Here is a 13,272-nt window from a genome sequence, read left to right as displayed (position 1 = left end):
TTTTTCTTTTTTTTCCATCCGACGAGAACATTAGCCTCCCCTGTTCTATTCAGGCCGCGGCGCGTCACATGACCGCGGCTGATGGATTGGTCTTGTGGCGGCTGAGACGGCTCACGGGAGATTGCTACCAGATGAAAAGGTCTCAGGGTGCAAACTCAGAATAGAACCAAGAGTCTTGTATCGGATGGAATAAAGAACAGCCGTCTTACTACACCAAAACACCTCATCCGCCTTTTGGGATAACATACAACAATCAACAATTTGGCAGATCGCAAAGGATTGCAAATTCTTTGTCTTTTTTGTTCACGACACAGAAAAAGAAATCCCGCTGCCGTTTAACTGAATCCATGCGCCGAGTAAGCGTTTCATTGTTTTGGCAATTAACATTCGTCGAAGTCTTTTTGTAATTGTTAAGTGTCACTTGAAAAGAAAATCAGGTTGATTAAGTTTTACAATTTGACTCGGGAACATATGTCTAAACGAGCAGCGCCCTGGAAGCCATTGCAAGTGTCGGGAAACAAACATTTGTTGGGAAAAATCAAACAGATTCCGCAAAAGTGATGCCGTTTTCAGATATTCATAAAAATACGGGCCCCAGACAATCTTTTTCCGTCCCGTCTCGCGGCATCCTCTTGCGGGTGTCCAAATTAACTCGCGCCAGATATCTCATTCAATATTGCAACAAGGTTTTATTGTTTTGGCGCAGCCCCGTTCGGAGATGGACATAAATCACGTCGCGGCGAGGAGCGCCTTTCAGCGTGTGCAAAATACGCGCCGTCCGCTCTCACCTGCCTTCCCGTTTTTTCGTGACTACACATTAGGATCGGGGGATTTGCGGCCTTTTAGGTCAACATTCGACGCCGCTCGGCAAGAAAACACATTTTATGCGCGCGACACGCTCGGCCTGTAAAGTGACAAATCAAAATAATTACACAGGACGCCACTAACGCGGCCCAGATGTTGTTTCGGCTCGGCGGAGGAGGAGGGGCTTGAAAAAAAAAAAAAGATGTGTACGCTTCCCTTAATCTGTCTAAAATGTACAATTTCAAGTGCTTATGAAAATATTTTCTCTGGAAATATAGAAAAAGCTGCGAACACAAGTCCGCTTCCTGATAAATCAGACGCGGTTGCACACATGAGGAGATTGCACCGCGGACGCCGGCCAGGAGGGAGGGAGGGAGGGAGGGAAAGTCATGTTACACATGAGAGGGTGAGAATTACAAAAAATAGATTGTTGTCATGACACACACACCGGTGGGGGGGGATAGATAGGGAGGCGGGGTCAGGGGTCGGTGGGCTCGGGTGTCAATCAGAGAGCGGGGCGGCGTTTTGCGGGCCCTCCCTGCCACCCGCGAGCCAGACAGAAGGCGAGCGGAGCGGAGCGGCCCGGCCCAGGCTCGGCTCAGCTCGGGCTTGGCAGCCGGCGAGCTCTGCGGCGCGCGTGGCCCCCCCTTTTCACTGGGCTGGATAAGCCCGGGGAGTGTGGCGCCTCTGAGGTTAGCCGCCTGCCTGCGTGGAGACACCAGCTCCATCAGGAGCCTATTTTTACTCCATTTTGCTTTTTTTCCCCCCCCATTCCCCCCAACTGGCTTTTCCTTCCTCTGCCTCCTCCACCGCCATGGTCTTCTTCTACTACGACCGTGATGATGATAGGATGTGCTTGAGCCACATCCACGAGAGAAAATGAAAGAAACAAAACACATGAATGGCAGCGGGCTTCCTTTCGTGCCGTGATTCTTGACGTTAAGTAAAGGCGAGAAAAGAAATATATAGACTCCGCGACAGACTCTTTTGGCCGTGTGCACGCACGCACGCACGCACGCACGCACGCAGGCAGGCAGGCAGGCAGGCAGGCAGGCAGCATATGCACGGCTAAAGTTAGCCAAACAGCTGCCACGGTTCTTTGGAATGTTTTTCACCCAATCAAAGCAAATCAAAATGGCTGCCTCAAAGCCAAATGGCCAACTTCCTGTTCAATTTCCTTGTGGAAAATGAGCGCTTCTTGGCAGATTTGTACTTTGTTGTTTACAACTTCATCGCTGACGCCATCTTTCAAAAAAAAAAAAAGCATTGAAAGGCGGCCATATTGTCATGCAGCTCGCAAACTTCCTTCCGTCCGGGCCATGGAGCAACAAGAAAGGGAAACCATGAGAGCCGTCGGACGGCCTTTTGTGGCCTTTCTCAAAGGCCTTCAATGTCCACGTTGGGTTGTTTTTTGGGAAGCGCTGCGTTTATTTCAAGCAGCTAATGGGACATGTTGAGGCAATTCACGTACAATGCAGCTACGCTGGCGCAGTGGCGGGCAAGCGGGCGGGGCGGGGTGCGGGGGGTCCCTCCGCTTTAGCATCATAAAGCAACACTTCCTGACAAACGCGACGTTGGCGCCATTAGCCATTCCAGCCACGTACGTTGTGGGCGAGCCCCCACCCGTTGCATTTTTTATTTTGTTTTTCTCCACACAGGCCGGCAACAGCGTGACGACGGGGTGAACGGGGTCTGGACGGCTCTTGCAAAAGCCATCAGATTAGCCTATCGCAAAAAGCCTATGTTCGGCGATGTAGCGAGATCTGCAATTAGGAGCGCTCGCCGGACCTCCGGAGCATGAAAGGTTGTTAAACGTCCCGAGAAATCCTTGAGGGCAGATATTTTATAGTTGCTGAAAAGGAGCTGCAGGTATGTTGAACGTTTTGAGGCTTTATTCCAGAGTCATCCTTTGAGGCTGAAGCTTTTCAATGCTTTGTTGGCAATGTTCAGGAGAAGATTCCAAAGCCTTGAGTTACTTTGGTGGTTTTTCTGGAAGAGCGGCCCGTTTTCTCCCCGTCATCCGCATCCACTCATCGTGGCTGCAGTGTTCCTTTCCACTGACCTCCTCCTCCGCCCCCCCCCTGCTCTCCTCCTCCTCCTCTTCTAGCCACATCTAAAGAGTGCCGGGCTTAAGCAGAGGATCGGAAACTAACCCAACGCCGTCCTCCGATTCGAGAGTTGGATCCCTGTGACGTCGGAAAGTTAATCCCCGGGGCCCCGAGGGAGTGGGGGGGGGGGGGGGGGGGCAGCGTTCACCTTCCACCCCCTCCAACCCGCCTTTTGAGGGTCGCTTTAATGAGCTTATTAGTGAGAGTGAAGCTGCAATGAACTTTATGTCTACAAGTCAGGAGACGTGGCAAAGCCGGTTGCTTTTGTTTTCAATTTGTGCGATGAAATTTGGCAAAAATGCAAATCATGTCAAATACAGGTTGAAAGGAAAAGCCGCCACAATTTCCAGTTCAATGAAAAGCAGCTGAAGCTGACCTACTTGCGTATCATTTACGAGCCGCTGTTTTTGCACCAGTTGTCGCCGGGGCTCAAGAAAGGTCCGCCGGGACTCTTTTTGGAAGTGCGTCGTTCCCCTTTGCTTATTACCATAACCGTGACCTGTGACCCTGCGCAGATCATTCTTCATTTCCCCTTCAGACGCGGGCCAAAACCAGACCAGGATGTGGACGGCGGAAAATCCCGCAGGACGTCTTAAAACAACAAGGGTGACGGAATGAGGCCGGACTGAGCGCTTTTGTCTTGTGATGCGATAATAGCTCTTGAAACTTTCACTTGGATTCTGGCTATCCGCAAGTTTGAAGTGTTAGCTAACGTTTGGCTAACGCCTTTGTTTGGTTGGAATCAAGGCAATGACTTGGCATTGGGGAACAAGGTCTTTTCCATTGCTATGTCACTCGCAGCTGCCCAGTGACAACCTAGTAGGTCCATTTCCACGAGATCAATGATTCGATCCAAATATCTCAAATGCTTCCCGTCGTACAAAGCATGTTTTTTGGAAGCAAGATTTTCAAATGACTGACTGACGCACAAAATCGAGGAGCCACAGTAACGTTTCAAATTTGAAGGTCATTCCAGTCCTTTCATGACATCGTCGGAGCCGCAAGAGAATGTTTGGCGATGGGATCGGTGGCCCCTCGCTGCACTCGTCTGCTACATTCGTATTTCATCGTCGGAGCCTTGAATTGGCGGTGCGGGGCGATGCCGACTCGGGCAAACGAGGTCGTGCGAGCGTTTCGCTCGGCGGGCGCCAACATTTCTCGGCTTTCGTGCTCAAATAACATGATTGAGTCATGCCATGTGTCGGCGTATCCGTCCGCTTTTATCGAGGCATGGTTTCTTGCATAATGTTTTGGTTTTGGCCCGGTCCGCATGCAGACGTCTCGCATGGCGCAGCATCCCGCGTCTCCGTCCAAACGTTCCACTTTGGAAAGTGATCAGGCGCAACATTTGATCTTTCCCCTTGTCTGGGAAAATGCTATTTTTCGTTGTCTTTACAATCCTCTTAAAACCTCACATAAGTGTTTCATTCCACTGTTGCGGGCCAAAAAAGTGTCTCGAGAGGACGATTATTGTGAATTATGAACGATAGCCTTAAAAAGTTGCACGCCGCCCTCGCGCTCCCTTTTTCATGGTGACCCCTGCAAATAATTGTCACGCTTTGATGAGCTGACAAAAACGTTCTCCTGAAGGCTCAAGGATACCTGTTTCCAAATTGAGCTCAAACTCGAGCAATTGAATTTGCTCAAAATGGCCGACTTCCTGTTCAATCTTTTCCAAAATTCCACTCGATTGGTGAAACCGGTAACAGGCGTTTTCTGGACTATTGATTGACTCTTTTCCATGGATGTGGACTAAAACCTCGTTTATTTTTTTTTAAAGATACTGAGGCATTAGCTAATGCGTGAGTGCGTTTTGTCGCCGTGGAAACGAGCTGATAAACAACCTTGAGATTATAAAAAACTGCTCAGTCGCCAAGATGAACACGTACGCCCTACTCGGTCTGCGAGATGCCTCTCCGAATTCTAAATTTGTTAATGATGGTGAGAAAGGGCAAAACGGTAAACACCGGAAGGCGCACTCACTGACCGCCCGCCCGCCCGCTGCACCGCAGCGCATTGCGTAAATAGTCAGCCACAAATCAGAAAAAGGAGGAAAAAAAAAAAAAACACAGGCGGTCCGGGCTGATGATTAGCCTGTAAAAAGCAGTTTCTACTTTAAGCAACTCTCCGCTCGCCCGCCCATTTGTGTGTTTCCCGCCATCGCCATGGCAACACAACGGCACTCAGGCCAGGGCCGCACGCCTCTTTTGCACGCACATGGGTTGCGGCATGAGGGCTAATGGCCTCCTTTTCACTCGCAGCATCTGCTCGCCTTCTCACTCTTTTCCCACCGTCATCATCCTGGACTGTTTTTGATTAGCCGCTCATTTTCCTTTCGTTACGTCCACCGAGAAGACTTCATTTGCAAACTCCTAAGCCGTGTTGTCCGTTTCAATGTGCTGGAAGATTAGGAGAGCAATAACTCTTATCAACCATTTTTCAAATGACGACAACCCGAATGTCGGCGTGCGTCTTGTCACAATGCTTTGACAGTCAGCGTTAAACACAACAGTGTGAAGGCGGAGATTAGAAAAAACACAGAGTCCAGGCTGTCACCAAATCTGTCATGGTGGCTTTTTTATTCATGGCCAGCCCTACCCGTCGCTACTTATGCTGGCATATTAATGCCCTCCTCGTTTTGTCCTTGATGAATCCACATTACGGAGAGTGGCGTTTGATGAACGGTCAGCCAGCCAGCCAGCCAGGCTCTGCCTTCTTTTTGTTCAAGCACAACAAATGATCACTTCATCTCAGGGACTACAAATTGTCGTACGCGTTTACATTGCTTTGAATGTGGAGCAAATCCAGATTAAACCTGGTTTAACATTGTGACCTGGCAAGCGTCACAAATTTGACGCAAATATGATAGGCGGTCTTGAAATTGTAAATATGCAGATTCTCAACCACATGGAACCAGATCGGATGTGGATTCAATTGAGTTTTGTTTTGAGCATTTCCAATTTGATGAAACAAAACAAAATGCGACGCGAACAAACGGAAGTCGGCTATGAAACTTGTCGGTTTTAAAAGTAAAATCCACATGTGCGCAGTAAATGCTTGCTTTCACATATTTGTGGCACTGATCATCTATAACGGAAGGCACTCTGGGGTCACACTCATCTGGTAATTACTGCTGCTCACGAAGACAAAAAAAAAAAAAATTAAATCAACACAAGCGCTACTTGACGATGCGATTCGTGCCGCAGCGCAAGTTTGTGTTTGCTTTGGAGACCACACACACTGGGATGATGATGATGATGATGCAGCCCAGGAGACCTTCTGGCGTCATCAAAATCAGCTCGCTTCAAGTAGCTCCTCCGCCCGCCTTGGCCTCAACACCGCATTTATTTTCAATCAAAGTCTTTGTTCGACTCTCAATGATGAAACTTCCTGCCTGTCTTTTACTCACACAGCTTTGTCCAATCAGGATTTGTGTTTGGAAAGATGATGCGCCAGCAGCGATGCGCTCACTTCTCACGATACGTTTGACCCGACTGGCTCGGAAAAACGCCTTGGTCTCCCACCAAATTTTGATTCTGATGTTTCGACCTCGCCGCTGGAAAAAATTCATCCGACGACTAGCCCGATGGAGTATTTTCGTGTCTACTGTACATTTGCATGGACCTTTCCTAATTAGCTCGTGTTATTCCTTCAAGTCCACAGGCAAATTGCTTACATTAATCACCGTTGCTGCCGTCCGAACTAATCACGGAACTAAAGCAACATCTTGTTCGCGGTGGAAACAGGCAGAAGGTGACGCTTCAACTTTCTCCCGCCGGCATCAAATCAAAAGGAGAAAAAAAAAAATGGGGAAAGAGCCCTGCGAGCGAGCGAGTGTTGTTGTAAAGTCGTGCCGAGTCAGATTGTTTTGTATGAGTGCCCAGCACATGATAGCACTCAAGTTGTTCCCGCTGGCGACCAGCGTGCCAAAACAATGACCTGTGAAGGAGTTAGGAAGAAGACGCAACAAGCCCACGTCACAACGACTGAGCACGCTTTCTTGGCTTTCTTGATGGATGGATTTAGCCATCATTGCTAGCTGCAAGCCACATGACATGCAGAGATCTCCGATTAGTGTGATATATCCTTGAGCGAGCTTTTAATTGGACTAAAGCGTTCAATTATTTAAGAATGATTAAATCATTAGAATTGTTTAAGAACTATTTCATGATGATTTAATTGTTTAATAATTATAATCTTCATTATTTTAGCAAATTTCTTTTATTAGCACATTTGTAGATTTAGTTTTTTAAAAAGTGATAGAACATTGATTTACTGACAATTGCTTTAAAGCTCTGCCCCTGGGGCCTCCGTTCGGGAGCTGTGGTCTTGACACGGGTGCTTCTGGAATGCGATTCAAATCCATATTGTAAGCGCATCCTGCGACCATTAAGAGACAGCAAGAAGCGCTTGCATTGCTGTCAAAACATCAACAAGTTGTTTTTCCCTATGGAGCAACAGAGAAGAAATCATCTCCGTATTTAGCCTGGAGCAATTTTTTTTCTCATCTCCTCAGTCAAACCTACACATAACCTCCATCATTTTCCTTTCATATTCCAAGTTGGATGCAGAGCCGCTGTCACGCCACGCCGGGCGATGAAGCGCGTCGCTGTCGTTTGGCCCGAAGATGCCAAAGCATTGTAGCGTCTGCTTTGTCAATGTTTCCTCTGCCGTTCACACACTGGCAACACCGCGAAGGCAATCTGGGAGGAGTCCAAAGCACTGATTGGAGAATTCATTCTTGCTTAAAGAAAAGTATGCCTGCAAGCACTCGCGCACACACACACACACACGCACACACATAGACGGACACACACAAGCAAAGCCAATGCTTGGCTGCTTTGATACCACATCACACATCTCAAGTGAGGCTCTCCTGCCTAATTACAGCTCTCCCCACACTGCCTCTGGGTTCCGTAGTGCACGACAATCTAAATTTGCTCTCCCAACGCCCGTGGTTAAAAGAAGCTCTAAACATAAACACTCCAGCACCGGGCCAAATGAGCCCCTGCTGATGGAGTACACAAGCCTGTGGTAATTAGTCCCGCTGCTAAATTTTTAAAACAAGCACTTGTCTGGCCTCCCCATAGGACAGACGGACGGACGGACGGACGCACAGACAACCTTGGGTTGTGACCAATATGACGCAAGGAGGGTTATGGTAATGGCTCTGAAACACGCAAGCGGACCACCGTAGAGGATGTGCGGGTGCCCGGCTGTCTGACAACGGCGGCCAAGCGACATGTAAAAGTAGCGCATCCCTTGGCCGCAAACCATCCGTCTCCACTGGCTTGGTTTGTCGCGTCTTCCTCTTCTGCGGAAGCCCGTCTACCTTCGAAAATCTCCTCGAGGTCTCGGTTTATCTCGGCGGGCGACTGCCAGATTAGCGAGCGGCGCTAAAATGTCTTTATTTATAAGCAGGATTACGCAAGACTAAATAGTCATCAGTTTTCCTTGAAGCGGGAAATGGAAGGGTGGCCGGCTGGCGTACGGGCCAAGATAGAAACGAGATACAGGTGTGGAGCCAGGATTTCCTTGTGTCAACATTCGCAGCGTTTCCCTGCAAACAACGCACGCGGGCGGGGGGGCGGGCGGGCGGCGTCTCATCGCCAGCCGCTTGACAGATGCGAAAGATGCAAATCCAAAATGGCATACGACCGGGTGCTGATCCAAAACGGGATTATCTATCGGGCCTCGACGGAGGTCTGCGGATGATATACGACAAGTGACAATCTATTGCCGAGCTGTTTCCCATCAATCAGATAAAACGTGAACATTTCCAAACATTAGCGCTCATCCTTTTGGCGCAGGGCCACCTTCCCCGGTTCTAATCAGACCAAACGGATCCAATTAGCCCAGTCGAAATAGAATGGCGTAACCGCGCGCTGTGTGCGACGGAACGCGACGCAGCCAGCCATGCGGCAGCGAGGGAGAGAGCGAGGCTGGCGGTGAAAGAAAAAAAGAAAGGCCCCTTGAGGTCTCTGGCAGACGCGAGCGAAGCATTCTTTGTAAACACTCGCGATTTGGATGTGGAGATAATTTTCTGGGCGGTTAAGATATTTTAGGGTCTCCGCGCGTGTGTGTGTGCGTAGCGCATGCTTTTCTCGGAAGCAGCCATTTTGTAATAAATGCAAAAGACAGAGTAGAGGAGGCCCGACAACGGAATGCGCCATCGTAATCCAAACTTGTATGCAAGTGGGAACGGCTCATATCCTATGTATGATACGGTGGGAAAGACATCATTACAGTAACTATTGGAATGGAAATCATATCTAACATTTAATGATTAGCGTTAATTGTGCACCTTTCATAACCCCGAGATGTCAGATATCCAAGGACCCCCGTGTCCTGCAAAATACCTTGCAGGGTTTTTTCTTTTCTTCCGAGGACGGGGTCAAGTTTCCACTGGTTCCAGATTCTGGCTACCTGGCACGCTGTCACCGGCCGGCTGTCTGCTGCGCAGTCTGGTGGCTCCTGATGGACAGCTTGGGGCTGCACGGATGATTTAGCCCAGATTTGTTCAGGAACGGAAGCACTACTCAGAGCAGATGACGCTTCCCGGTGCCCAGCTTGTCCGGCAACTGCCAAAGTGCGAATGAGCCTGTGAGAACAGAAGGCCTGGCTAGCCCAAAGAACCTCCTGGCCTCATTCGGTGCTCCCAAGTGGAGGAGGACGTGAATCATGGAGTCAACGAAGGAGCACACACCTGCAGCCTGACTTCACCCGGCATTATCAAATTAGATAAACCCGGGCAGGGTCCGAGTAGCGGCGGAGGCCGGAGGGTTTGCAGATGCGACGCGTTCACCTGCTCTGGTCACCTCCTCCAGAGGGAGGAAATGACAGGACAGGACAATGTGGGAAAGGAAGCCAGGGGAGATAACATGTCTGGAGTCATACAAGGGAGACAAGGGCGGTCTTCCTTGATGGTGATCCCACCCTGGATCCAAGGAGGGAGCAACAGCTGAGTCCAGCTGTTGCGTCGGGAGCTCACAGCTGCCAGAGGCCGACACTCCCTCTGGATCATCTCCCGTCTTTGCTTTCTCTCATAGACACGAACAAGTTCCGCTGAGTTCGGCCTCACCTGGCAGTCGGCTGGGCTCCATTCATGAAAATATTCTGGTGGTTGCCATCTTCCTTTCTTTAAATAGCAGATGTGGGAAGGAAAGCCCCGGATTCACATTTCCAATGGTGCAAATGTTTCTCTGGATCGTCAGGGTGCCTTGGCCACAGTCTGCGCCGATCATCAACCTTCACCTTGTTTGGTTTGATAACCATCAGAGCAACATTCGTTCTGCAAGAAGGAATTTCCCAGTTCAACGATTAGGAAAATCAATTAAGCGTTTTCGCATTCAAGTGTGTTTTGCGAGACCAAAGCAGATTCTCACAGTCGTGGTCGGGCAACCTCACGTTGGCTCACGTTCACGTAGCTTAAGATGAATTTAACACGCATGTTTCTGAAACACGAGAGCATGCTGGAGTACCAAACACATGGTGAACATGCAAACGCCACACGGTTGGTGGAGATTTGAAGCAAAACGTCCTGACTGTGAGGCAGATGTGCTAACCATTAAGCGACCACACCGTTACGCCGAAACGCCAAAGCCGTAAATCAGTCTGGCGGTCTATCCAGAACCGGTTTAGCCAAAGAAAAAAAAAAACATTCTCTCGTAAATGGAATTAATAGTTGCGAGTCTTTGTATTTTGGTGCGTGACCATCCACAACGTTAATACCTCCGGCCCGGCCCGGCCCGGCCGCCCCCCTCACGCATGCCTTAGGAATCCCGTGAACTCGCTGATGGACACGGGCAATAAAACGCACTTGGCAACCTCTGAGGAGACAACTTTGACCTTAACGCCCACGCTCCGTTCACATGTGTGGTTGTCGTGACAAAATCCCAAGGGTGGATTGCTCGAGGAAGTATCACATTTGCTAACACATTAAGTAGCACGCCCAGTTTCCTGAAGTTGTACCGAGGAGCCGGGTCGTTAACAGGAGGGGGGGGGGGGGGGAGAAACACACCAGTCCGAGCGCGGCGTCACGCCGTCCGAGATGGCAGAAAAACAAACCAGTGAGCGTTTTGTTTGTCGCAAATTCTTCACACAAAACATCTGGTGAGAATTGATGACATGCTTTCTGTGCAAAATTACCAATTCCGAACTGGCCTCCCGTGTTTACACACCAAAAAAAAAACTCTGGAAGGCATCTCCATTCCAAAAAGGCAGCCAAGTCCGTCGGCGGGAGGAAAAGAGTGAATGTTAAGAATGTGGCTGAGCTTTTGCCTTTTCCCTCACAGTCACCATATCGTCGCACGCAGCAAGGCCGTTTGGCAGAAGGAACATTTTGTCGCAGCAACTGAAACATTGATGAGAAATCTTCTCGGCAACGGATCGATTTTTCATGCAAATCCCAGGCGGAGACGTTTTCTGCCTCAGCCTCTTTCAAGCTGGATACGTTCCAGAGCCAACGTACAGCTCATGAAGACGTAACGAAGCGGTGCTGGCATTCTACAACCCTCTGAGGAAAGTCGAGCGAGCGAACGAGCGGGCGGGCGGGCGGGGAGAGATTAAACGGTACTGTAGGAGCCTAAAGAGCCCGGCTCCGTGCTACCGGTTGCGGTGGTCGAGCCAAGGCTTGAAAATGAGGCGTGAACGCTCAAGCGTGATGCTGTTGAGCTTACACAACAAAGAATGAAATGACTTCAGGATTGGATAATACATCAATAGCGTTTCCAGAAATACAAAATGTCAAGTAGTTCAGATCAGTTGGATACGCTCCTGCCCACATTTTTCTGGATTTCCTTTGACCTGCATGCTGCACGAGGTTAAGGTACAACTTGACACAGTGACGTGCATTGGAGGGTCAACGATACGGTCAAAAGTCACACCCGGCCGGCTAATGAGAAATGAAGTGAGATCTGATAAGAGTTTGGACCGAGACGAGTGAACGGACGGACAGACAAGGAGGGATCGCGGCACCCCCCGCTTGCTTGTGTCGCCGCTGTCACTCATGCTAGCACTTGTCAGGGCTCATTTCCCCTTCAACCACCGTGAGAGGCCCCCCCTACCCCTCCCAAATGACACCACCACGACTTTCTCCTTTTGACTGGGAGCCCCATGCAGACAGAAGGACAAAAACGTATATCATAAAGTGAGGTGTGAATGAGTTAGCAGTCAATACGTCATGACTTTTGAAGTGAAATCAGTAGGTCATCAGGGTGCTATCTTGCGGCATGTTTGCATACCAGGAGTTTGCTTTAGCATTGCAGCCCAGGTGGTTAGCTAGCGCAAAGTTAGCCTGTTAGCTTTGTAAGACTTTCCATTTTGTCGAGGCCAAAAGTTTAAAACAGATCTTCAAGGCAAGACCGACTCGCGATAAATCTTGACGGGTTACAGACGTGCAACAGGTAGCGGCCACATGTAAAATTTCCTAAGGAATTTTTCTGCTTTGTTATTCCAATACAAAAGTCTGTCTGGCTGGCTGGCTGGCTGGCTGGCTTGCCTTGACATCAATGTCGAAAGTCGAGTTTTTCCTTGCCCAATGATACCATTTGATCACATATTGCTTGTTATTTTTATTGGATCTAGTCGGCCTTTTATTGTTCTAAGAGGGCTTGTCACATTTGTGATGAATACAGGCTGCTTTGGATTGAAACACGGTTTACAATCCAGCAAATACAACTGATATATAAAGTGAAAGTGACATTGAGTTATATTTTACTTGCGCGCCATCCAGAGGACACGGCAATGGAACTTCGACCGAAGAATAGAATTGGTATTGGCTCGGGGATGCGTCTTGCGGTTTTTTCAAATCGCATTTTGCACGTCAAATCTGATTTCCTCTCTGGAGATTGACCTATTTTTGTTGCATGGATCCAACCGATTGAATTACAAAAACCGGTGGCTGTTAACAGGCTTTAGCTTTTATTTTGGGGTGTCTTTTCTGCTATCAATTGCTTTTCTATTTTTTGGAGCGCTCAGGTTGCGGGTGAGCAAATTCCCGGTTGGCGAGAGAAACGAGCGGGCTACATTGTCGACTGTTTGCCAGCCAATCATCGGTTACAGATTGACAAGCAGCCAGTCGCACTCATACACGTCCAATTTCGAAGCTTCAATTAACATCGGAAGCGAGAGTACCCCAAAAAGGCCCAGTCCGGTACGGCGAGAACGTTTGACTCTAAGGCAGAAGAGTCTACCGCGCAGCCAAAAACAAAAGCAATAATTCGACACGGCTGGCTCGACAAAGGGGAAAATGGCAAAAGAGAACAGGCACAGATAATTGTTGACTGCTGTGCTTGGGGGACCTGTGGGGGCTAAACAAAGAAACCACTTGAAATAGTCAATCACAATAGGCATGCATATT

General features: G+C 49.1%; 1 protein-coding gene across 1 annotated transcript in view; it reads right to left on the bottom strand.

Annotated features, from left to right (window-relative positions):
- LOC125972495 (protocadherin-16) overlaps positions 1-13,272 on the bottom strand; it is a 55,440-nt gene that overhangs the window by 34,652 nt on the left and 7,516 nt on the right. The window lies entirely within an intron of this gene.

This window comes from Syngnathus scovelli, chromosome 7 (genome assembly GCF_024217435.2).
Source record: "Syngnathus scovelli strain Florida chromosome 7, RoL_Ssco_1.2, whole genome shotgun sequence".
Classification (NCBI taxonomy): Eukaryota; Metazoa; Chordata; class Actinopteri; order Syngnathiformes; family Syngnathidae; genus Syngnathus; species Syngnathus scovelli.
Note: the sequence above shows the minus strand (reverse complement) of the source record. Positions and strands in the feature narration are given on the sequence as shown.